This window comes from Nymphaea colorata, chromosome 6 (assembly GCF_008831285.2).
Source record: "Nymphaea colorata isolate Beijing-Zhang1983 chromosome 6, ASM883128v2, whole genome shotgun sequence".
Classification (NCBI taxonomy): domain Eukaryota; kingdom Viridiplantae; phylum Streptophyta; class Magnoliopsida; order Nymphaeales; family Nymphaeaceae; genus Nymphaea; species Nymphaea colorata.
The window spans coordinates 207,717-232,810 of NC_045143.1; the positions used below are offsets into that span (position 1 = coordinate 207,717).

At 40.4% G+C, this 25,094-nt stretch overlaps 1 long non-coding RNA gene across 1 annotated transcript; it reads left to right on the plus strand.

Annotated features, from left to right (window-relative positions):
• The first annotated feature begins 498 nt into the window (after positions 1-498).
• Positions 499-20,208, plus strand: LOC116256687 (uncharacterized). Its single transcript, XR_004173168.2, has 6 exons — positions 499-1,039; positions 1,130-1,306; positions 1,409-1,498; positions 1,865-1,981; positions 2,073-2,172; positions 20,169-20,208. It is a non-coding gene; the product is annotated as an uncharacterized LOC116256687 (long non-coding RNA).
• The last annotated feature ends 4,886 nt before the right edge of the window (positions 20,209-25,094 follow it).

Genomic DNA, 25,094 nt, shown 5'->3' on the forward strand with positions numbered 1-25,094 from the left:
TGTTTGGTGAATCTACTCAAATTTAAAAAAATTCCTTGTACTACCATCTTTAATTTGTTTCATGAGTGATGAGTCACACAACTCTTGTCATTCCTTCCTGCCACCTTGTACACCAAATTGGCCGGCCAGGCCGCCCGTCAGTTGATTGGTTGCGAATTGATTAAAAATATTAAAAAATAAAAATAGTTAAATAAAACTTCAAAATATATTTAAAAGTAATTAAAAGTCTCAACAATATACAAGTTAATCAAACGCACACCTTCAACAATATAAAAGATGGGTAGTTGGGATCGCCAAATATTCTATTTTTTTTTATAAATTTAAATGATTTAATAATTCATTTAATATAACAAAGTTTATAAATCATACACAAAATCAAATATAATTTCTTATTTAAATTATAAAATACAAGAGGGGCTAATATCTTATTTAAATTAAAAAATAGTTTAAAATATTTTACACTGATTTAAAAATAACAAAATGGAGGGAATCGGCTGATACACACTGATTCAACCAACAAGGATTACTAACAATAACTTAAGGGGCACGTTTGATGAGCATGAAATATCATACAGCACCCGAACTAAAACTTAAATTTTGAAAATTTTTTTATCACCTTCTCATTTTTATGTTAAATGTTTAGAAAAAAATTAATTGTTTTTGTGAGTAAGCGAGACTTCGTGCAAAAGTTGGGGGTATCATTGTGGTGTTTGAAAATTTGAGCGGCTGTGGGCGCCTATTTATAATTTTTTCAAAGTAAGAATGAAAAGGGGTCACAATAAATCAAGAAGTTCAAGAAACACTTCTCAACGGCCATTCTGTTACGAGGGCTTTCTTTTTCCCGCCGAGTTCCCGGAAAGAAAGCACCCTCTCCTTCTCTCTCGATGGGAGGAGTTTGGATCTTCGATGGCGCGACGATGGAGGAGGCTGGATCCTCGATGGTGCGACGATGGAGGAGGATGCAGATTGCATCGGTGGGTTGCCGCAGTTCATCCTTCCAAATTACGAGCAGCAGCTCCTATCCATCATCCTTCCGCTGGTGAGTTTCCTTCCTCCTCCCTCGCTCTTTCAGCGTTTCTGCGCTCTCATTAGGGCTTGAGAAAAATTTTAACCCACAAGACCAATGCAGGTCGATCTTTATGATCATTACTTGGAAGGGAAGGGGAGGGGGGGCATCTAAAAGGTCGAGAGACAGAGTAGCGAAGTGGAGAAGAGTTCGATCGGCCTCGTCCCTCGCTCGTCGATCCATCGATTCGCGATTTCACTATTTAGTGATCGATCGATCGGTCCGTCTCCTTCGCTTTGGGTAAACTCCTTTTGCCCTCCCGTCCTGCAGGTTCTTCTCTTCTCTGCGGTTCCCTCTTACAGTGCAAAAACGCTGAACGGGGCTCTTGGTCTGACTGTGCAGATTACGTGTTCGACGAGACTTGCACGAACTTGAGCGTTTATGAGCATCACACGAAGGATGTCATCCAAGCGGCAGTCAAGGGATTCGATGGTACCCCTTCAAATTAGTTTTTGTTCTTTTAGTATTTTGAAGGATTGGACGCTTCTGAAGTAGATAGATGCCTTTATTGCTCTTATTGCATATCCTATAGCTGTTTGTTACCTGTGCATCTACATCCTACTTTTGCAAGATAGTTTGTCTTTAAATTGTTTAATATACATGAAAAATTAATTTGCTGAAATCCTCTGAGGCCATATGTTGACAAATAATTTGGAACTGGACTGCTGAAGATAAACCCTGTACATGATCATAATGATTATGGTCTTGCAAGAAAATTGGGCATCCCAATACTAAATGTCATTAACAAGGATGGAATTGATCTTACGGATGCCTGAGACTCCTACTTTGTTATTTCAGTGGACTTGATTGTTTGAAGCTTTCAACAAATTGTGGGCAGATCTCGAAGAGGCTGGTCTTGCTGTGAAGAAGGAATCATCTACATCAAGACTACCAAGATGACAGTGTGGTGGGGAGGTCAGGAATTTTCTCTCTCTATATATCATAAGATAATTGGTTTTTTGCAAAACAGTCTAGTCAAATTAAATGGAGCACTTGTATATAATAGGTCATAGAGCCACTCGTCGGTAAGCAGTGGTATGTAGTCATGGGGCCTTAGTGCACTGGAAAACGGGGATATATCTATCATTCTTGAGAGGTTTGAAAAGGTACATGTGCTACAGGAGGTTTTCTTTTCCAAGGTGAAGTAATATTCTATAGTAGGCTGCTGAAGGTCCTTCACATTTATCCTGTGTCTATTCTGCTGTGCTTTGTTTGGAGAACCATGTTGCCATTCATCTGATTGATGATCATCTTAGACTGCCTCCTTTTATTTGCAAATGTTTTGTGTAGTTGTGGCTTGTTTGTTGCTGATCTAGCGGTCATCTCTATTCCATGCTTGAAAATACTGTTGATTGTTGTAAAATTCTGTACTGCTTCTTATTGCCATCCATATGACAATATTTTTACATCCATAGCTTCCGTTGTATAGGCAAATTATAACAGCTCTTCATAAATGGGTTTTTTAGTTTTCAGATATATTACTCAGCTGCAACATTTGTTGCCTTTATGAATATCCCTCTAGCATCTGCATTCATATTTATGTTCTTGTTCTGGATTTTAGATTTTTCCTTTTCATTGAAAGATAAGGCAGAACACGAGTAAGAAATCCTTGGGTAATGTTTTAATTACTATCTGGAGATGCATAAAGAGTTTTTGAAACAAGATTTTGCCATAGGTAAAATGAACCAATATGGAAAAACTACAACCAATGATGTACAAGAAGAGGGGGACTGGGGAGTAATCCCTTGAGATGTGGGAACCACTCAAGGATCTTATGTGGCAATGTCCCCACAATCAAAATCCAAAATAGCAGTTGGCGGAATATTATTATGATAAGTTAACTCATAAGCATAGACAAATGGTAGATGCAGCATCTGGGGCACATTCATGATGAAAAGCAATGAAGAAGCATCAACTTTGTTTGAGACTTAATAACAATTTTACACATCCTGCCTCATCATCTATGCAGGAGAGAGCGCCATGGATGTCTTTGGGAGCAATCAATGAGGAATATGTGAGGTATCATCATTGCGTTATTGGTGCAAAAGGATGGATAAAATTGGAGATTAGTTGGAGCAAATATTGACACTCATTTGAACAGTGAATGAGACATACTCATGCAGAAACTCAGTGTCTTATGCATTGCAGTTTTAAGAGTATTGTGAAAAACCAGCACAAGCATAAAAAAGGGTTTGGTAGACGGGGTATGATTCCTAATTCAAAACCTACAACCCCAGATAGCATAATCATTCTAACGTTTTGTGGTGAAATCTAGAAAATGTTGCACCCCTTCCCAATCCATAAACCTCCAGCTTTTTTCGCTATTCCAATTATACTTGCACGAATTTGTCCAATTTTGTTCTATTTGCTCCAGAATGAAATCCTCATTCTATGAACAAGATTCTTTCACTGAAACATCATACATAAGTCCCCTTCACTTTTTCATGCAATTTCTTTTGCCCGACTTTTCTCTTCTACTCCTTGTATTCACAACCTAAAGATAATTTTTGCTACCTTAATATGCCATGAGACATATCATCAAATCCTTGACCTCCTTTAGCTTGACAGCTAAAATGGCTTCCCAGCCAGGAGTATAGTGCAACTGACAGTGTTTTAGAAGACTTGAACTAAATGGAGAAATGGATAAGAATTGGACCCAGGGTTTATAAATTGGGCTGGCAATCAACTTTTTGCCTGCTGGTAAAAAGTTGTTTAAGACCTCATTAATTGAATTCAAGCAACGGCCTAAATAGATCGATTAGTTCAACTTGCAAACAGATCAATCCCAGGCATAGGCATAAATCATGTTCAATAATAATTCTAAACAATGCCAAACCATACCTGAATGATGTCTAACATCTTCCGTGTCTGAGAAAACACAAGGACGTTATGATCTTCTGCAACCAAATTTTCCTGCATGGTGATTAGCAGAACAAGTTCAACATTTGCAAGGAAAAGGAACCAGCAGAGACAAGCATTGCCAGAAGCACGTACCAGCAAAGACATGAGAAAATTTATTTTGCATGAAACATTGCCCAACTGTCTTGGTGCATCATCCGAAGAGATTCTCGTAACATCCATCACCATCTTTTCCATGAGAGCATGATCGTCGCCATCAAGCATCTTGTCCATCCCTTCCAACACATCATCTGTTGCTCTTTGAGTCAATAGAGACGGATGATCACATATCTTTTTCAATACCTATTGCACCATAAGCATGAAAATATCAAATCTTCACCACTAAAAATTTCCAACTTAAAACAAGTTATAAATGGCATTACCTACTATTGTTGAGGATAATGAGAGGGTTCCAATGCCGAGTTTCTCACATGGCCAACTACAAGCATTGGTACAAAAGCCATTTTCAAGATCTTACACGTGAGACTACAGAAATGACAATCGAAACTGCACAAGGCTGGGAAAGTGTAAAAACATGATGAGAATAGTTAACTTTCACACATAGTTTCTCTCGATATTAAGGATGTAGGTTAGACGTATTAGCATGGAGGAAAGAGGGAAGGCTCCCAAGTCAATCCTAGATGTGGAGATGCTGTTAGAGGTGGTTTCCTCGTGGTAGATGTAAATTAAATGCATGATAAAGCAGTAATGGGCTTGAGGAGTCGAAAGGAGTATGATGTCAAACACAAGTTTTTAAAACCCCAGTGACTCGGGATTCGACTCGTGGTGAATTGATTTGTGAGTCTGTGACTTGTTGGGTCGACTCAATCATTCAGCCTGACTTTGACAACTTTGTTTCTTGGATAAATCATATGTTCATGCGTACAAAATAATAATTTCGGTTCATTATAAGACAAATATATTACACGATGTGCATAATAATGCATACACATGTATAATGCAAACTTTAGTAGTATATTTACGAACAATGATGAACAGTGATGAATAAACATAGCCGATGCATGACCAACTAGATGCATCGGCATAATGGTCAGTCTTAGGAGGTTATGTACGAGACAAAAGTATTGACTATGAATAAACGGGGGTAGGAAAGATGCGATGTACCCCGTACAACAAAGGGGAAGCAGTCCCGTGAGGCATGGGAACTACATATGGATCTTGGTGAGGCGACGTCCCTACTATCAAGTTCAAAAGGTCAATCAAATGCACTTGAAATAAATGGCCGACTGAAGACATGGCCGATGCATGGCCAACTAGATGCATCGACATAATGGTCAGTTTTAGGATGTCATGTGTGGGACAAAAGTATTCACTATGAAAAAACTTAAGTAGGAAAGATACAATAAACCCCGTACAACAAGAGGGGAAGCAGTCTCGTGAGACATGGGAACTGCATATGGATATTGATGAGGCAGCGTCCCTACCATCAAGTTAAAAATGTCAGGCACATTAAATAAATGGAGAACTCAAGACATAGCCGATGCATGGCCAACTAGATGCATCGGCGTAATGGTTAGTGTTAGGAGCTCATGTGTGAGACAAAGGTATTGACTATGAAAAAACTTGGGTAGGAAAAATGTGATGAACCCGGTACAACAAAAGGGGAAGCAGTTTCGTGAGACATGAGAATGATGTTGTTGAGGCAATGTCTCCACCATCAAGTTAAAAATGTCAATCAACTGCACTTGAAATAAGTGGCTCACTGACGACATAGCCGATGCATCGCCAACTAAATGCATCGGCATAATGGTCAATTATAGGAGGATATGTGTGAGACAAAAGTATTGATTATGAAAGAACTTGGGTAGGAAAGATACGATGAACCCCGTACAACAAGGGGGAAGCAGTACCGTGAGACATGGGAACTGCATGACAACGACCCTACCATCAAGTTAAAAATGTCAATCACATGCACTTGAAATAAATGGTGAACTGAAGATATAGCCGATGTATGGCCAACTAGATGCATCAGCGTAATGGTTAGAGTTAGGAGCTTATGTGTGAGACCAAGGTATTGACTATGAAAAAACTTGGGTAAGAAAAATGTGATGAACCCTGTACAACAAAAGGGGATGCAGTCCCATGAGACATGGGAACTGCAAGTGGATCTTGATGAGACAACGTCCCTACCATCATGTTAAAAATGTCAATCACATGCATTTGAAATAATGGACGAATTGAAGACATAGCCGATGCATGGCCAGCTAGATCCATCGGCATAATGGTCAGTTTTAGGAGGTTGTGTACGAGGCAAAAGTATTGAATATGACTAAAGTAGGTAGAAAAGATGCGATGTACCCCGTACAACAAAAGGGGGAGCAGTCCCGTGATGCATGGGAACTACATATGGATCTTGGTGAGGCGACGTACTTACTATCAAGTTCAAGACGTCAATCAAATGCACTTGAAAAAAATGACCAACTGAAGACATGGCCGATGCATGGCCAACTAGATGCATCGACATTATGGTCAGTTTTAGGATGTTATGTGTGAGACAAAATTATTGACTATGAAAGAACTTGGGTAGGAAAGATACGATGAACCCCGTACAACAAGTGGGAAGCATTCCCGTGAGACATGGGAACTGCATGACAACGACCCTACCATCAAGTTAAAAATGTCAATCACATGCACTTGAAATAAATGGTAAACTGAAGACATCGCCGATGTATGGCCAACTAGATGCATCGGCGTAATGGTTAGTGTTAGGAGCTTATGTGTGAGACAAAGGTATTGACTATGAAAAAACCTGGGTAGGAAAAATGTGATGAACCCTGTTCAACAAAATGGGATGCAGTTCCGTGAGACATGGGAACTGCAAGTGGATCTTGATGAAACAACGTTCCTATCATCACGTTAAAAATGTCAATCACATGCATTTGAAATAAATGACGATTTGAATACATAGCCGATGCATGGCCAACTAGATGCATCGAGATAATGGTCAGTTTTAGAAGGTTATGTAGAAGACAAAAGTATTGACTATGAATAAACTAGGGTAGGAAAGATGCGGTGTACCCTGTACAACAAAAGGGGAAGCAGTCCCGTGAGGGATGAGAACTACATATGGATCTTGGTGAGGCGACGTCCGTACTATCAAGTTCAAAACGTCAATCAAATGCACTTGAAATAGATGGCCGACTAAAGACGTGGCCAATGCATGACCAACTAGATGCATCGACATAATGGTCAGTTTTAGTATGTTACGTGTGAGACAAAAGTATTCACTATGAAAAAGCTTGGGGTGGAAAGATACGATGAACCCTGTACAACAAGAGGGGAAGCAGTCCCGTGAGACATGAGAACTGCATATGGATATTGATGAGGTGTTGTCCCTACCATCAAGTTATAAATGTCAAGCACATGCACTTGAAATAAATGGTGAACTGAAAAGATAGCCAATGCATGGCCAACTAGATGCATCGGCGTAATGGTTAGTGTTAGGAGCTTATGTGCGAGACAAAGGTATTGAATATGAAAAAACTTGGGTAGGAAAAATGTGATGTACCCCGTACAACAAAAGGGGAAGCAGTCCCGTCAGTCATCGGAACTGCAATTGGATCTTGATGAGACAACGTCCCTATCATCAAGTTCAAAATGTCAGTTATGTGCACTTGAAAGAAATGGTTGTCTGGTTAAGGAATAAACATAGACTTTGTTTGGGATAATTATTGACAATCTTATGCATCTTGCTTCATTGTCTCGGCAAAAGACAACGACACTTATAAATTAAGGTGCACCTAAGGTATGAGATGTGAATAGTGTGTGATTGCCTCATTATGAACACAAAAGATACCATGAACCCCATACAACAAGAGGAGAAACAGTCCCCTGGGACCTGTGAACTACTCAAGGATGTTGATGAAGCAACGTCTCTACCATAAAGTAAAAAATGTCAATTAGATGCAAATAAATGGCTCACTAACGACTCAATCAATGTAAGGCCAACTAAATGCATCAGCATAATAGTCAATTTTAGGAGGTTATGTGTGAGACAAAAGTATTCACTATGAACAAACTTGGGTAGGAAAGATACGATGAACCCCGTACAACAAGAGGGGAAGCAGTCCTGTGAGACATGAGAACTGCATATGGATATTGATGAGGCAACGTCGCTACCATCAAGTTAAAAATGTCAATCACATGCACTTGGAATAAATGGTGAACTGAAAACATAGCCGATGCATGGCCAACTAAATACATCGGCGTAATGGTTAGTGTTAGGAGCTTATGTGTGAGACAAAGGTATTGACTATGAAAAAACTTGGGTTGGAACAATGTGATGTACCTTGTACAACAAAAGGGGAAGCAATCCCATGAGACATGGGAACTGCAAATGGATCTTGATGAGACAACGCACTCACCATCAAGTTCAAAATGTCAGTTATGTGCAATTGAAATAAATGGCTGTTTGGTTCTCTTGGTAAAGTAGCGAATGTTGCATCTGCGAGCACATTTTTGACGAATAGACAGAACAAACATAGACTTTGTTTGGGATTATTATTGACAATCTTGTGCATCTCGCCTCATCGTCTTGGCAAGCAAGAGCGGCACTTATAACTTAAGGAGTACTCAAGGGACGAGTTGTTATTGATGTGCATCTCGCCTTATCGTCTTGGCAAGAGAGAGCGGCACTTATAACTTAAGGAGTACTGAAGGGATGAGTTGTTAATGATATGTGATCGTCTCATTACGGGCGCAAATGATACGATGAAACCCGTACAACCAGAGGAGAAGCAGTCCCGTGAGACCTGGGAACTACTGAACGATGTTGTTGAGGAAATGTCTCCACCATCAAGTTAAAAATGTCAATCAAGTGCACTTGAAATAAATGGCTGACTGACGATATAACCGATGCATGGCCAACTAAATACGTCGACGTAATGGTCAATTTTAGGAGGTTATGTGTGAGACAAAAGTATTGACTATGAAAAAGCTAGGGTATGAAGGATACGATGAACCCTGTATAACAAGAGGGGAAGCAGTCCCGTGAGACTTGGGAACTGCATATTGATATTGATGAGGCAACGTCCCTACCATCAAGTTAAAAATGTCAATCACATGCATTTGAAATAGATGACGGATTGAAGACATAGCCGATGCATGGCCAACTAGATGCATCGGCATAGTGGTCAGTTTTATGAGGTTATGTACGAGACAAAAGTGTTGACTACGAAAAACTAGGGTAGGAAAGATGCGATGAAACCCGTACAACAAAAGGGGAAGCAGTCCCGTGAGGCATGAGAAATGCATATGGATCTTGATGAGACAAATGATACGAAGAAACCCGTACAACCAGAGGAGAAGCAGTCCCGTGAGACCTGGGAACTGCTAAACGATGTTGTTGAGGCAATATCTTCACCATCAAATTAAAAATGTCAATCAAGTGCACTTGAAATAAATGGCTCACTAACGACATAGCCGATGCTTGGCCAACTAAATGCATCGGCATAATGGTCAATTTTAGGAGGTTATGTGTGAGACAAAAGTATTCACTATGAACAAACTTGGGTAGGAAAGATACGATGAACCCCATACAACAAGAGGGGAAGCAGTCCCGTGAGACATGAGAGCTGAGACATGAGAGCTGCATATGGATATTGATGAGGCAACGTCCCTACCATCAAGTTAAAAATGTCAATCACATGCACTTGAAATAAATGGTGAACTGAAGACATAGCCGATGCATAGCCAACTAGATGCATCGGCAAAGTCCCGTGAGACATGAGAGCTGCATTTTTGACGAATAGACATGAACGAACATAGACTTTGTTTGGGATTATTATTGACAATCTTGTGCATCTCGCTTCATCGTCTTGGCAAGAGAGAGCGGCAGGATGTGTGATCGTCTCATTACGGGCACAAATGATACGATAAAACCGTACAACCAGAGGAGAAGCAGTCTCGTGAGACCTCGGAAGTGGGAACCGCTAAACGAAGTTGTTGAGGAAATGTCTTCACCATCAAGTTAAAAATGTCAATCAAGTGCACTTGAAATAAATGGCTCAGTGACGCCATAGCCAATGTATGGCCAACTAAATGCATCGGCATAATGGTCAATTTTAGGAGGTTATGTGTGAGACAAAAGCATTGACTATGAAAAAACTTGGGTAGGAAAGATACGATGAACCTTGTACAACAAGGGGGGAAGCAGTCTCGTGAGACATGAGAATTGCATATGGATATTGATGAGACAACGTCCTTACCATCAAGTTAAAAATGTCAATCACATGCTTTTGAAATAAATGGTGAACTGAAGACATAGCCAATGCATGGCCAACTAGATGCATCGGCTTGATGGTTAGTGTTAGGAGCTTATGTGTGAGACAAAGGTATTGACTATGAAAAAATTTGGGTAGGAAAAAAATGTGATGAACCCTGTACAACAAAAGGGGAAGCGGTCCCGTGAGACATCGGAACTGCAAATGGATCTTGGATAGACAACGTCCCTACCATCAAGTTAAAAATGTCAATCACTTGCATTTGAAATAAATGACGAATTGAAGACATAGTCGATGCATGGGCAACTAGATGCATCGGCATAATAGTATGTTTTAGGAGGCTATAAGGGGGAAGCAGTACCGTGAGACATGGGAACTGCATGACAACGACTCTACCATTAAGTTAAAAATGTCAATCACATGCACTTGAAATAAATGGTGAATTGAAGACATAGCCGATGTATGGCCAACTAGATGCATCGGCGTAATGGTTAGTGTTAGGAGCTTATGTGTGAGACCAAGGTATTGACTATGAAAAAACTTGGGTAAGAAAAATGTGATGAACCCTGTACAACAAAAGGGGATGCAGTCCCATGAGACATGGGAACTGCAAGTGGATCTTGATGAGACAACGTCCCTACCATCATGTTAAAAATGTCAATCACATGCATTTGAAATAATGGACGAATTGAAGACATAGCCGATGCATGGCCAGCTAGATCCATCGGCATAATGGTCAGTTTTAGGAGGTTGTGTACGAGGCAAAAGTATTGAATATGACTAAAGTAGGTAGGAAAGATGCGATGTACCCCGTACAACAAAAGGGGGAGCAGTCCCGTGATGCATGGGAACTACATATGGATCTTGGTGAGGCGACGTACTTACTATCAAGTTCAAGACGTCAATCAAATGCACTTGAAAAAAATGACCGATTGAAGACATGGCCGATGCATGGCCAACTAGATGCATCGACATTACGGTCAGTTTTAGGATGTTATGTGTGAGACAAAAGTATTGACTATGAAAGAACTTGGGTAGGAAAGATACGATGAACCCCGTACAACAAGTGGGAAGCAGACCCATGAGACATGGGAACTGCATGACAACGACCCTACCATCAAGTTAAAAATGTCAATCACATGCACTTGAAATAAATGGTAAACTGAAGACATAGCCGATGTATGGCCAACTAGATGCATCGGCGTAATGGTTAGTGTTAGGAGCTTATGTGTGAGACAAAGGTATTGACTATGAAAAAACCTGGGTAGGAAAAATGTGATGAACCCTGTTCAACAAAATGGGATGCAGTTCCGTGAGACATGGGAACTGGGAACTGCAAGTGGATCTTGATGAGACAACGTTCCTATCATCACGTTAAAAATGTAAATCACATGCATTTGAAATAAATGACGATTTGAAGACATAGCCGATGCATGGCCAACTAGATGCATCGAGATAATGGTCAGTTTTAGGAGGTTATGTAGAAGACAAATGTATTGACTATGAATAAACTAGGGTAGGAAAGATGCGGTGTACCCTGTACAACATTAGGGGAAGCAGTCCCGTGAGGGATGAGAACTACATATGGATCTTGGTGAGGCAACGTCCGTACTATCAAGTTCAAAACGTCAATCAAATGCACTTGAAATAGATGGCCGACTAAAGACGTGGCCGATGCATGACCAACTAGATGTGGTCAGTTTTAGTATGTTACGTGTGAGACAAAAGTATTCACTATGAAAAACCTTAGGGTGGAAAGATACGATGAACCCCATACAACAAGAGGGGAAGCAGTCCCGTGAGACATGAGAACTGCATATGGATATTGAGGTATTGTCCCTACCATCAAGTTATAAATGTCAAGCGCATGCACTTGAAATAAATGGTGAACTGAAAAGATAGCCAATGCATGGCCAACTAGATGCATCGGCGTAATGGTTAGTGTTAGGAGCTTATGTGCGAGACAAAGGTATTGACTATGAAAAAACTTAGGTAGGAAAAATGTGATGAACCCTTTACAACAAAAGGGGAAGCAGTCCCGTGAGACATGGGAACTGCAAATGGATCTTGATGAGACAACGTCCGTACCATCAAGTTAAAAATGTCAGTTATGTGCAGTTGAGATAAATGGCTATTTGGTTCTCGTGATTATGTAGCGGATGTTGCATCTGCGAGCACTTTTTTGACGAATAGACATGAACGAACATAGACTTTGTTTGGCATTATTGTTGGCAATCTTGTGCATCTCACCTTATCGTCTTGGCAAGAGAGAGCGACACTTATTACTTAAGGAGTACTGAAGGGATGAGTTGTTAATGATGTGTGATCGTCTCATTACAGGCGCAGTCCCGTGAGTCCTGGGCACTGCTAAATGATTTGTTGAGGACATGTCTCCACCGTTAAGTTAAAAATGTCAATCAAGTGCACTTGAAATAAATGGCTGACTGGCGACATATCCGATGCATGACCAACTAAATGCATCGGCATAATGGTCAATTTTAAGAGGTTATGTGTGAGACAAAAGTATTGACTATGAAAAAGATAGGGTAGGATGGATACGATGAACCTCGTACAACAAGAGGGGAAGTAGTCTGGTGGGATATGGGAACTACATATTGATATTGATGAGGCAACATCCCTACCATCAAGTTAAAAATGTCAATCACATGCATTTGAAATAAATGACAGATTGAAGACAATAAATGACAGATTGAAGACATAGCCGATGCATGGCCAACCAGATGCATCGCCATAATAATCAGTTTTAGGAGGTTATGTATGTTAGGAAATAAGATATCTTGTTGATATCATAGCTAGATTAGGTTTTACATTTTTTACATTTTATTTTCATTTTTATGTATTTTATTATTTCTTTTATTTTTCTTTTTCTTTTCTTTTATTTTCCTTTTTTTTTTTTCTTTTCTTTTCTTTTTCTTTTCTTTTCTTTTTCCTTTTCTTTTTCTTTTTGTTTCCCCTTTGTTCTAGCCGTTGGGAGTTCCAACGGCTCCTTTATGAGCCGTTGGAACCTCCAACGGCTCCTTTATGAGCCGTTGGAACCTCCAACGGCTCCTTTATGAGCCGTTGGAACCTCCAACGGCTAGAACAGCCCTCTCTTCCTTCTCTCCTTCACTCTAATTGGTTATATATATTCTTGGGCTGCCTCTTGTACAATGTATGCTGTTTTACACAGCCATTTGACATTCATTCAATAAGATTGATATATTTCAAGTGGCCTTAGTGCCTTTTCCTATCATATTCTTCTTTAGTGACTATTATAGTCACATTTATATGGTATCAGAGCCATTGGGCTGCATGTTGGAAAGCTTTTATAAGCTGTTTTTTGCTGTTTATGCTACTGGACTGTTGAAGAAAATTTTCAGACGAGGCCATTGTTGCTGATCAACATTTCTTGAAGACCTTATTATTGCTGCTCACCAACTGTTTGGTGAAATTTCTAGGAGGACTTCCTCTTTGTTTCTCTTGGAGATTGTTACTTAAAATCTTGCTCTTATGGAGGACTCCAAAGTCTTGATCGAAGGAGGAAGTTATCATGCTCCGTACAAGCTTGATGGAACCAACTACACTCTATGAAAAAACCTGGGTAGGAAAAATGTGATGAACCCTGTTCAACAAAATGGGATGCAGTTCCGTGAGACATGGGAACTGCAAGTGGATCTTGATGAGACAACGTTCCTATCATCACGTTAAAAATGTCAATCACATGCATTTGAAATAAATGACGATTTGAAGACATAGCCGATGCATGGCCAACTAGATGCATCGAGATAATGGTCAGTTTTAGGAGGTTATGTAGAAGACAAAAGTATTGACGATGAATAAACTAGGGTAGGAAAGATGCGGTGTACCCTGTACAACAAAAGGGGAAGCAGTCCCGTGAGGGATGAGAACTACATATGGATCTTGGTGAGTCGACGTCCGTACTATCAAGTTCAAAACGTCAATCAAATGCACTTGAAATAGATGGCCGACTAAAGACGTGGCCGATGCATGACCAACTAGATGCATCGACATAATGGTCAGTTTTAGTATGTTACGTGTGAGACAAAAGTATTCACTATGAAAAAGTTTGGGTAGGAAAGATACGATGAACCCCGTACAACAAGAGGGGAAGCAGTCCCGTGAGACATGAAAACTGCATATGGATATTGATGAGGCAGCGTCTCTACCACCAAGTTAAAAATGTCAATCACATGCACTTGAAATAAATGGTGAACCGAAGACATAGCCGATGCATGACCAACTAGATGCATCGGCGTAATGGTTAGTGTTAGGAGCTTATGTGTGAGAAATGTATTGACTATGAAAAAACTTGGGTAAGGAAAATGTGATGAACCCTGTACTACAAAAGGGGATGCAGTCCCGTTAGACATGGGAACTGCAAGTGGATCTTGATGAGACAACGTCCCTACCATCAAGTTAAAAATGTCAATCACATGCATTTGAAATAAATGACGAGTTGAAGACATAGTCGATGCATGACCAACTAGATGCATCGGCATAATGCTCAGTTTTAGGAGGTTATGTACGAGACAAAAGTATTCACTATGAATAAACTTGGGTAGGAAAGATGTGATGTACCCCGTACAACAAAAGGGGAAGCAGTCCCGTGAGGCATGGGAACTACATATGGATCTTGGTGAGGCGACGTACCTACTATCAAGTTCGAAACGTCAATGAAATGCACTTGAAATAAATGGCCGACTAACGACATGGCCGATGCATGGCCAACTAGCTGCATCGACATAATGGTCACTTTTAGGATGTTATGTGTGAGACAAAAGTATTCCCTATGAAAAATTTTGGGAAAGAAAGATACGATGAACCCCGTACAGCAAGACGGTAAGCAGTCTCGTGAGACATGGAAACTGCATATGGATATTGATGAAGCAGCGTCCCTACCATCAAGTTAAAAATGTCAATCACAGGCACATGAAATAAATGGTGAACTGAAGACATAGCTGGTGCATGGCCAACTAGATGCATCGGCATAATGGTTAGTGTTAGGAGCTTATGCGTGAGACAAAAGTATTGACTATGAGAAAACATGGGTAGGAAAAATGTGATGAACCCTGTACAAGTTGTTTCCTAGTTTGTTTCATTCTATGTCCATGGACTCCTTCACCTGTGAAGTGTGTCAGTTGGCTAAACATGTTAGGGCCTCGTACCCTATTTCATTCAATAAAACCACTTGTCCATTTGCTTTGGTTCATTCTGATGTTTGGGGTCCTTCGGGAGTACCCACTTGTCGTGGTTTCCACTACTTTATGACTCTTATTGATGATTACTCCCGTTGTACGTTCGTCTACCTGTTGAAAGAACGTAGTGATGTTCCCGTTATTGTCAAAAACTTTGTGGCTTTTGTTGAGACTCAGTTTCAGACCTCTCTCCAAGCTTTTCGCACTGATAATGCTAGAGAGTATGTCTCTCAATCCTAGATGATTTCTTGAAGAGCAAGGGTATTGTTCATGAAACGTCCTGCAGTTACACACCTCCCCAAAACGGCGTGGCTGAACGAAAGAATCGCCATTTACTAGATGTTACCCGGGCTATTATGTTTCATCGACGGGTTCCTAAGCGCTATTGGGGTGATGCACTTCTCACTAGTGCCCACCTTATTAACTGTATGCCTACCCATGTGTTGCAGGGTCATTCCCCGTATTCCATGCTTTGGCCGACTCAGAATCCCTGGCCTCTTACTCCTCGGGTGTTCGGGTGTGTATGTTTTGTTCATGACTATAGTCCCACTCTTAAGAAACTTGACCCTCGGTCTATCAAGGCTGTCTTCTTGGGGTATTCCTCCACTCAGAAGGGATACAAATGTGTTGATCCTACCACTTCTAAAGTCTATGTCTTCCGGGATGTTACTTTTCATGAACATGAGGCATACTTTCATGGGAATCCTCTTCAGGGGGAGTGTCTAGGGAACAGTAGTGAAGAGTATTCCTCAAATCAGTTGATTCAGTTTATGGATTTCTTGGACTACAAGGTAAGTGACAGTGTGGCAGCCACATTCAGAGATGATAGAGACAGTCACATGGACGGGGGCCGTGCTGATAATCAGCCTACAGCCCGTGATCACTTGTTTGGCAAGGTTTACGAAAGGAAGAAGACTGATGTGGTTTAAAATGTTGGTGTAACCAATCCCAATCCTGCGAGTTCCCTGGATGACCCAAGTATGATCAAGGAAGAGCTTCCTATAGCCCTGCGCAAGGGCACCAGGTCTTGTACCTCTCATCATATTCAGAGATTTGTCTCTTATGCGAAACTGAGTAAGAATTACAAATGCTTTATTACATCATTGTCTAAGTCTGTTATCCCCAGGTGTGTGGAAGATGCTAGAGAGGATCCTAAATGGCTACAGTCCATAACAGAGGAGATGGATGCCTTGGCGAAGAATGACACTTGGGAAGTTGTTGATATTCCCAAGGGGATTCATTTAGTTGGTTCCAAGTGAGTGTTCAATGTGAAGTACAAACCAGATGGTACTGTGGAAAGGTATAAGGCTCGCCTTGTTGCAAAGGGGTTTAGCCAGAAATATGGTATTGATTATCTTGAAACTTTTGCTCCTGTTGCCAAACTAAAAACTGTGAGGGTTATCTTAGCTCTTGCCGCACAAAAGAAGTGGAGTATGGATCAGCTTGATGTCAAGAATGCATTCTTGAACGGCCATCTAGAAGAAGAGGTATACATGAGCATGCCTCCTGGATATGTTCAAAGCGGGAAATGTTGTCATCTCAAGAAAGCCTTGTATGGATTAAAGCAGTCCCCTAGAGCATGGTTTGAAAGACTGAGGATAGTGATGAAGACTAATGGATACAAACAGGGGAATGATGATCATACCCTTTTCATTAAGCAGAGAGATGGCCTGGTGAGTCTCCTTCTTGTGTATGTTGATGATATGATAGTCACAGGTGACGATGAAGAAGAGAAAAAGAAGATGAAGGAGAGGTTAGTTGCTGAATTTGATCTTAAAGATTTGGGTAAAGTAAGGTACTTTTTGGGGATAGAGATTGCTCGGTCAGAGACGGGGCTGGTTATGAGCCAAAGGAAATACACTTTGGATCTGTTAAAGGAGACAGGTAAACTTGGATGTAGGCCATTTCTAACTCCAATGGAGTCTGACACAAGGATAAGCATCAAAACTGGCACAATCTTAGATGACGAAGGAAAAGGGAGGTATCAGTGGCTAGTCGGTAAGCTTATCTATCTTACTCTTACTCACCCTGATATTACATATGCTGTGAGTGTGTTAAGTCAGTTTATGCATGCTCCCTGATTGTCATTGGAAGAGTGCAGAAAGAGTGTTGGGGTACCTAAAGAATGACCCAGGGAAAGGATTACTGTATACTCAGCAAGATCAACTCAACATTGAAGGATACTCTGATCCAAACTGGGCAGGATGCACAGATACTAGAAGGTCTACCACAGGGTACTGCATATTTCTTGGGGGTAACCTGGTGGTATGGAGGAGTAAAAGACAAGAAGTCTGTTCCTGGTCCAGTGCTGAGGCTGAATACAGGGCTGTTGCTATGGGAGTTACAGAAATGTTATGGCTCAAAATTCTTCTAGCAGATATTGGAGTTAAAATGGAAGAGAAGATGAGGATGTATTGTGACAACAAGTCTGCGATTAACCTGGCTAATAATCCAATCCTGCATGACAGAACCAAACATGTGGAGATAGATCGTCACTTCATACGGGAACGCATAGACGCAAAAGAGTTGATCCTGCCCTATATGAAGTCTGAAGATCAAGTTGCAGATGTCTTAACTAAATCCTTATGTACATCTCAAATTGAAAAAAATGTTAGCAAGCTTGGCATGTTCGACATGTATGCCAAGCTTGAGGGGCAGTGTTAGAATGTATTGTAACAGGGAACCGGGTCCAGATATGGACCCAGTCCCATGGGCATGGGTACCGAGGCTGGCTCGGTACCCTAGGCGGGTCTTTCTATCTCTCCCTCTTATATTCTCAACTTAAGTGTAATTGTTGATTAAGTTGGAATAACATTTTCTCTCTCCTAGGGTTGCGGTTGTGCCCCTAGGTTAGAGCTTCTCCGTGGTTTTTCACCTCTCTTTGGGGTTTTCCACGTATATCGTGTGTTTCCTCTCTTTCTCTCTTTCTTGTTACGTGTTTCTACAGTCATCATGATGAAGAGATGCTATCCAAATTCATATAGTTTAATATGCCTCAATGGATTTATGGCCCACTTGGCGAGCGGCAGAAGGATGGACAAATATCACAAGGGCGAGTGACCCATCAGTATTTCTTCCATATCCTGGTGTGAAGCATCATGACCATGACTTTTGGCTTCATGGTCCACAAAATGTGAACATTCCCGATAGATTTTTTTTTTTTTTTTTTAAGGTAGGGAATTATATTGCCTGAGTTAGTTGCCAATCTGAAAAGAAAAATGTTCATCGTGTGGTTGCTGCAAACACTTACTTGAATTGGTTGCCTTTCCATCCTATCCTTCGATTATGTGGGGCACTAGCTATTAGAAGGCTATCGCAAATACTTGTGTGTATGCAATTTATATGTGTATGTGTATGATCTATAAAGCTATATGCACAAACGTGTATATAACTGTAGTCTTATAAGTTATGTAGGCATTTTCTAATTTTTATGTTTGTGCGAGCTCAGCTTGGTCAAATTGAGTCTGACCAAGCTATGCTCGGGTCTCATACTGCTTCCTTCTTCAAAATGTTGTATCTTTTTGTTTTTCTTTTAGGGCAGGTGATTCTTTTCTCTTGTAGTTATGCTGTTTTAAACAACTTTTAAGTGTCATTCATTATAGTTTCATTATTCAATTCAGATCTGTGAGTTTTTTAGGCCTTAATGCCTTATATCACTACCAGTGAGGGGGCATCAACTATCTCTAAGCTGAGCATCTCTTCTGCACACAAATACCTGCACTTACAAAGCTCAAGTTGAACTACATGAAAAAAATAATAGAAAAAATTAATTGAGCCAACTCAGCCTGGTCCGGTTCAACTCGAGCTGGCCCGGCCAGCGGCCATTTTCATGGCAGGTCGGGGGACCGAAAGTCCGACCAGCCCCAGCCAAATGCCCATTCTTAGTAACATGTCCAAAGTGTAAACACTTTTAAAAAATTAAGAAAAGTGAGGCCTATTTATGAAATTAAAGCCAAAATTCCGATTAAAACTCTGTAATTGCAAAAAAATGACAGTTAGGAAGGTAAGTTTGAATTAAACGTGCATCAAAACTATTTGGCATTGGCTAATTTGTGGACGAGACTCAAGTCAGTGATTGGTTATTTCCTCTATGTGCCAAAAACACAACAATCCTATAGACATATGGGATCCTATGCTTCCGTTTTATAACTTTTTTCATTAAACGCTAAGAGCCAAAAAGTTATTGCAAACTGCCATGTTACTTAGAATTTGCTTTCCCCAACTTGACAAAACCGTCGCCCACTCCCACCGCCTCTGCCATGCCTCTCCAAGAAACGTCTCAAATCTTCTCCTGTGTCTCCCCTGTTCTTCTTCTTCTCCCGCAATGCAACCCGTCTCCGTCCCGCCTCTCTCTTCTTCACATGTATGAACGAAACCTTATACTTCTCGCTCACACTAGGTTCTGAGTCGGCCATGGCCGACCCAGAACGCCTTTCTCTTTCGCTTCTTAAGTATCTCTGATTGACAGCCATAACCTGTGCGATCAAGGTGGTGCAGCCCTAATTAATGATGGGTCTTCTCATATGACGTCGTTTGAAACAGGTATGCTAACCTGGTCTCTCTGTCTCTCTCTCTGTTTAAGGCTCTGCGTCGTCCATCGCTGACGCACCTCTTGCCGTATGTTATCTCTTTTTGTCTCTTCATTCGTTTGTTCCCTCTAACGCAGTAGCCCTCAAATTGGTTGATGAAATGTCAGTGTGTATGTACACTCTGTTTTTTCTTTAATGCTTCAACTTATGTTATTAGTTCACAATGGCGATCGAGGGCGGCAACGATTGCATCAAGAGGATCTCGACGTCGATCCGTGTGATCCCAAATTTCCCCAAGCCCGGTATCTCTTTCTCTCTCTCTCTCTCTCTCTCTCTCTCTCTCTCTTGAGCTCGGCTTCTTGATTACTTGCGGTGTGGCTTCAAATTTCTGGTCTTGGGTTCTGTTCGTTATTTGCAGGCTGCTGCCATCTACCAGTGGTTGTCGGCAGCCAGCGAATCACCTCCAACAATCATTCCCTGAGATGCGCACCGAAGCCTCAAAGGTTAGAAGCTTAGAACAGGGGTAGTTTATTGTCATGCATCCGAGAGGGGGTGGTAGGGGTTGCTTGAAGGGTTTTAACTTGCAAGGTTTTCTGATGATGCCACAGTTAAGATGCTTCCAACACCATAGTGCAGGACTTAATCTTCGATTCTACCATGCATCAAAAAAGTGATAGTGATCAATCCTTTGACTTGTCTTAGACCTTTCGTATGTAATTAGGATGCAGAAATCGTATTTCAGTACTCATCTAATTTAAGTTCTTGCCTGGAGAGTCGGTGAAATTTCAGAAAGAATAGATTTGTATTGGAATTTGATAGGAGACTAATTATGTGACACTTCAACATATTTTGTAGGAGCCTTAGTTGGACTTTGAAATGTGAGCTTGGAATTGATTTAGATATATGTTGTTATATGATCTAATGTAGTCTATCAACCCTCGTGAGTGAAACTAGGGATTTAGGATTAAGTTTTGAATTGTAAACCTCTAAGTACAATAACAATATACTAGAGTTAGGGTTCATTTAGGTTGCATTGCTATTCCTATGGGCATTTACGGAAGAGAGATAGTAACTTGTACACAAGGGCATACATATATTCTCGTATGTGATTACCTTTAGTGATCAATTAATGTGTTTACCTGTAAGCATGACTTTTTAGCCTTCTAAGTAATGTTAGATGGCTGTGGTTATAGTTGGGGTGTCACATTCACTGATTCAAGTGCTTCAGGTATTATTGGTCATTCCAGCCTACTGTTGGACGCTTGTCGCTCAACCTTGTGGTTGGTTGAGTTGCACACTAAAGGTTTTATTTAGGGCTTTTTTTTTTGTGGTTTCGAAAAAGTTAGGAGATAATGGTAATAGGTTTATGGTGAAAAAAACATCTAAATGCAAAAAATGGACAACAGGTATGTGGGAGCACTAGCTATTAGAAGGTTCTTCGTCTACTATCGCAAACATTTGTGTATATGCAATTTATATGTGTATGTGCATGATCTATAAAGCTATATGCACAAGTGCGTATATATTTTAAAAAAAAAAATTTGAGGTGGGGCCAAGGCCCATGCCGGCCCTACCCTGGCTCTGCCCCTGCTTATGTGGGATGCATGCAGTTTTCGAGGAATGACAATTGTTGAATTTGAGAAGAATTGGACAAGTTTCTGTTGCGCCACATCATTTGAGAAGTCATTTGATCTGAGGTTCCATAGTAAAAAAGAGTGGACTGAGTCATAGAAGAATGATTCAAGTATGTGCATGGTCAGCCCAGGAAGATGACTATCATAATGCTGATGATTATGTAAAGATGTAACCTAATCGTGGCGATCTAAAAACTATTGCTGAGCCCCAAGAGGAGGATGAACAAAAGAAGAACACTCTAGTAGACTGCCTCAACTTAGAATTGATGAAAAGAATAAGGACTTGTGGTCTTCATCTCAACAGCTAATGGAAATGACTTACACATTGAATCATTTTAAGTCTCCAGTTGATGGCACAATTGCTTGAAGGTCAGTAGCATCATTGTAATTGCATCATTAGGTTGTTTATGGGTTTAATTTAGTTTTATGTTTTCATGATAAGTAGTTTTTTGTAAAAGAAGATGGCACCTGTTTAACTGGTCTTAATTGCATATTTGATACAAGCTTGGTAGTAGAGAACAAGTCATACTAAGCAATTCTGTATGTACCATTGTTATGCTGGTTTTCCCCAGAGCTGAAAAAACCAGAAAGTAGAAATTTTGATTTACGGATTGAGCTTCTGAAAGAAAAGTGAAAAGTGGTGCAATGGATTGGCGCTTGAAAGGTTTAAAGTCGCACAGCGTGATATAGAGTTGCAGAAACGAGAAGCTCACTATGACTATGAGAAAAAAAGAAAAGCTTGAGGAGGATATTCACATGTTTTGGATTCTAATTCAGATTCGAATGTGAATGTAAAAATCAGATTCAGATCCCAATCTAAATGCGATTGGATATTTATGTATACTTGAATCCAAATCTGATAAGATATTTATGTATATCCAAATCCAAATCTTGATCTTCAGATATTTTTTTTTGGTACCCCGATTTTTTCGAAATGCTTCGATCGAATATCTGATCAAATCAAACACATTGACATCCCAAGATATCAATTGCCTACCCAAGTTGATAGACACAAGGCCAAACCAAAGGAGAGGGCCTTGGTTTCTATCTTTAATGGACTGTTTTTAAAGCCTACAGGGCTTGTAGTAGAAGGTGGTATGGAGTTTCACTATAGAACCAAGGCCCTTCTTGTTTTTTTGTCTGCCCATCAAAACATAAAAACTAGGCGTATAAAACTCTTTAAAAAAATCATTTTGTCAAGGAATTGTCCAAACTTTACTTAAAGCTTTTAAGCGGAGTAAATTGAACTCTTGTTTGCCTGAACAATAAATATGCCTGGCATGTCTCAACCATTTGTCAGTGCCTTGTACTGAAAATGTTACATGTGATTAAGCTTTTTTCCTTTAAGTGTATTTTTGAAAGGCTAAGTAAGTGATATTAAAAATTCAAATATGTAGTACATTTCATTTTTTCTTTTTCAATTTTGGTAACAAATTGATGGAGATGCCTCTAATGAACATATATGCAGAACTACAATCAATCAACTCACATGCATAGGAAAGCTCGGGTTTCCATGTGAAGATCATGACCAAGTTCATCTCAAATGATCATTCGTGGGAGCAAGATTCGCATCAACACGACCTGCCGTCTATATCAGCACCAAAATCTCGAGTCAAAGCATGAACACCTACTGGCCTTGCCCCGTTCGATTTAAAGTTAGAATTTCCAGTTAAAGTAGACATCAACGAGGAGCACTAAATTTTAGAACAAGTATAAAGCGCAATATATGTCATAATTTTTATGGACTGTCTATTTCCTTGTATATATAAGCCAAAGTTTGGGTGTATTTCTTAGAAATTATTGTTCGATTACCTGTTATCATAGGCTCATGGATCAGACTTGGCATTGTTTTTTGAAGTGAAAAAAATCTAAACCAAGAATGTATTAGGTTCAATATCGTACTAAAAATTTGTTGAAAATTTTATTTTACAGAAGGTATGCCTCCACATTTTATTAAGACAGATGACATCAGCACAAAGAATAAAAAAAATCAAGAACAGACGGCTGAATTGTGTCCCCGGCTTCGTCAATGATGGTGGCAGTTTGGAAGAGGACCTACACCTACCCATTAGAAATTAACGATGCGCGTGAAGAGTACCCGTTGATTGCGTGTACCAGTAAAGCTTAATGGCAAGTTGAGTGAATGGGTTCACTGCCGGTGATCTCACGACTGGTTTAGTGCCAAGTTGCAGACCAGTCCACTAACATCTATCAGAGCCATTACATCACTCTGCAACTACTTACAATAATATGGTGCCTCTTCTCTGCTATGCTAATGAGTTAACTAGCAATGGAATCTACTCAGCCTGCCGATGATTGTGGTGTCACCTCAAAGGTTACCCCTTGCTTCCACCTTCCTCTCTTTCTACTTTACAAAAAGGAATTACATAACAAAGTAGAAAGGAGGGTGAGTAAGAGGTTTTAGGGTCTTGTTTTCCAAATTGGAGCTTGGTTGTTTATAATTTACAGAAATTACTCAATAAATTAATTTGCTGAGGTTTGTATCATTATTTGTTCTCAAAATCATTAAAGTCTGCAACTGATCATCTATGCAAATGTCACTGTGTGTATAAGGCACGCACGTGAGAATATTTGCTCAAAAAGTCCAAACTTCATGAGAGGGGGAGAACACAAAATGTACTACGGAAGTGCTAAGGAAAAGGGAGGGACTAAGAACGATGTAATTAAACTCCTCTCAATCCAAATTCTAAAGAAAGCAGCGAAACTAGAGGTGGGCGGATCACCAGTATAGATTTACAACGATGAGAATTTTCACCGGTATAGATTGGCTGGCATATCTATAGCGGTGAATTACTCACCGCTATAGCTTCTAGCTATAGCTTCTACTCCCGGCCACACCTATAGCGGCGCATATCTTCACCGCTAGAGCACTGAATTGTCACCGCTGCAGCCTACAATACCGGTTATCAACACCACCGGTGAAGGTTGACCATAGTCGCTGATTTCGTCAATCCAAATCCAACGCGATAAATCCACCAGCGACGTCGACTTCTTAATTCTCTTTTTTAGTTTTACCATATATCCTATGCGACCTTATCAACATGATTTTCAACCTGCAACTTAGGACGTAGTTGCAGGCCACAGGATCATTTTGCCTGGATGCATACGACCAATTTTTTTGAAAAATAAAATTGGACCATCTCGAAACTTCCAAACAACAGAGCCTAAAAGATAAAAATGCATATCACTAAAAAAACTCTGAATTAATGCTACAAATATGATGGAACCCAAGCTGGTTGGTGGATATTGCAGGTGGTGACCGAATTGACAGGAGGGAGTGCAGACTATTGCTTCGAGTGTGTGGGCCTTGCCTCTCCCGCTTGCTGGCCTGTATAAAGACAAGCAAGCTGAAATCAACAAGCATGTCGCGAACAACTCCACTATCTCTCCTTTTGCTAATTTATCAACATGTAAGCATCAGTTTCTGGAGAACAGAGGAGCGTCCTACTTACCATGCACAACCAAAGTAAACAGACATGTTAGGCACG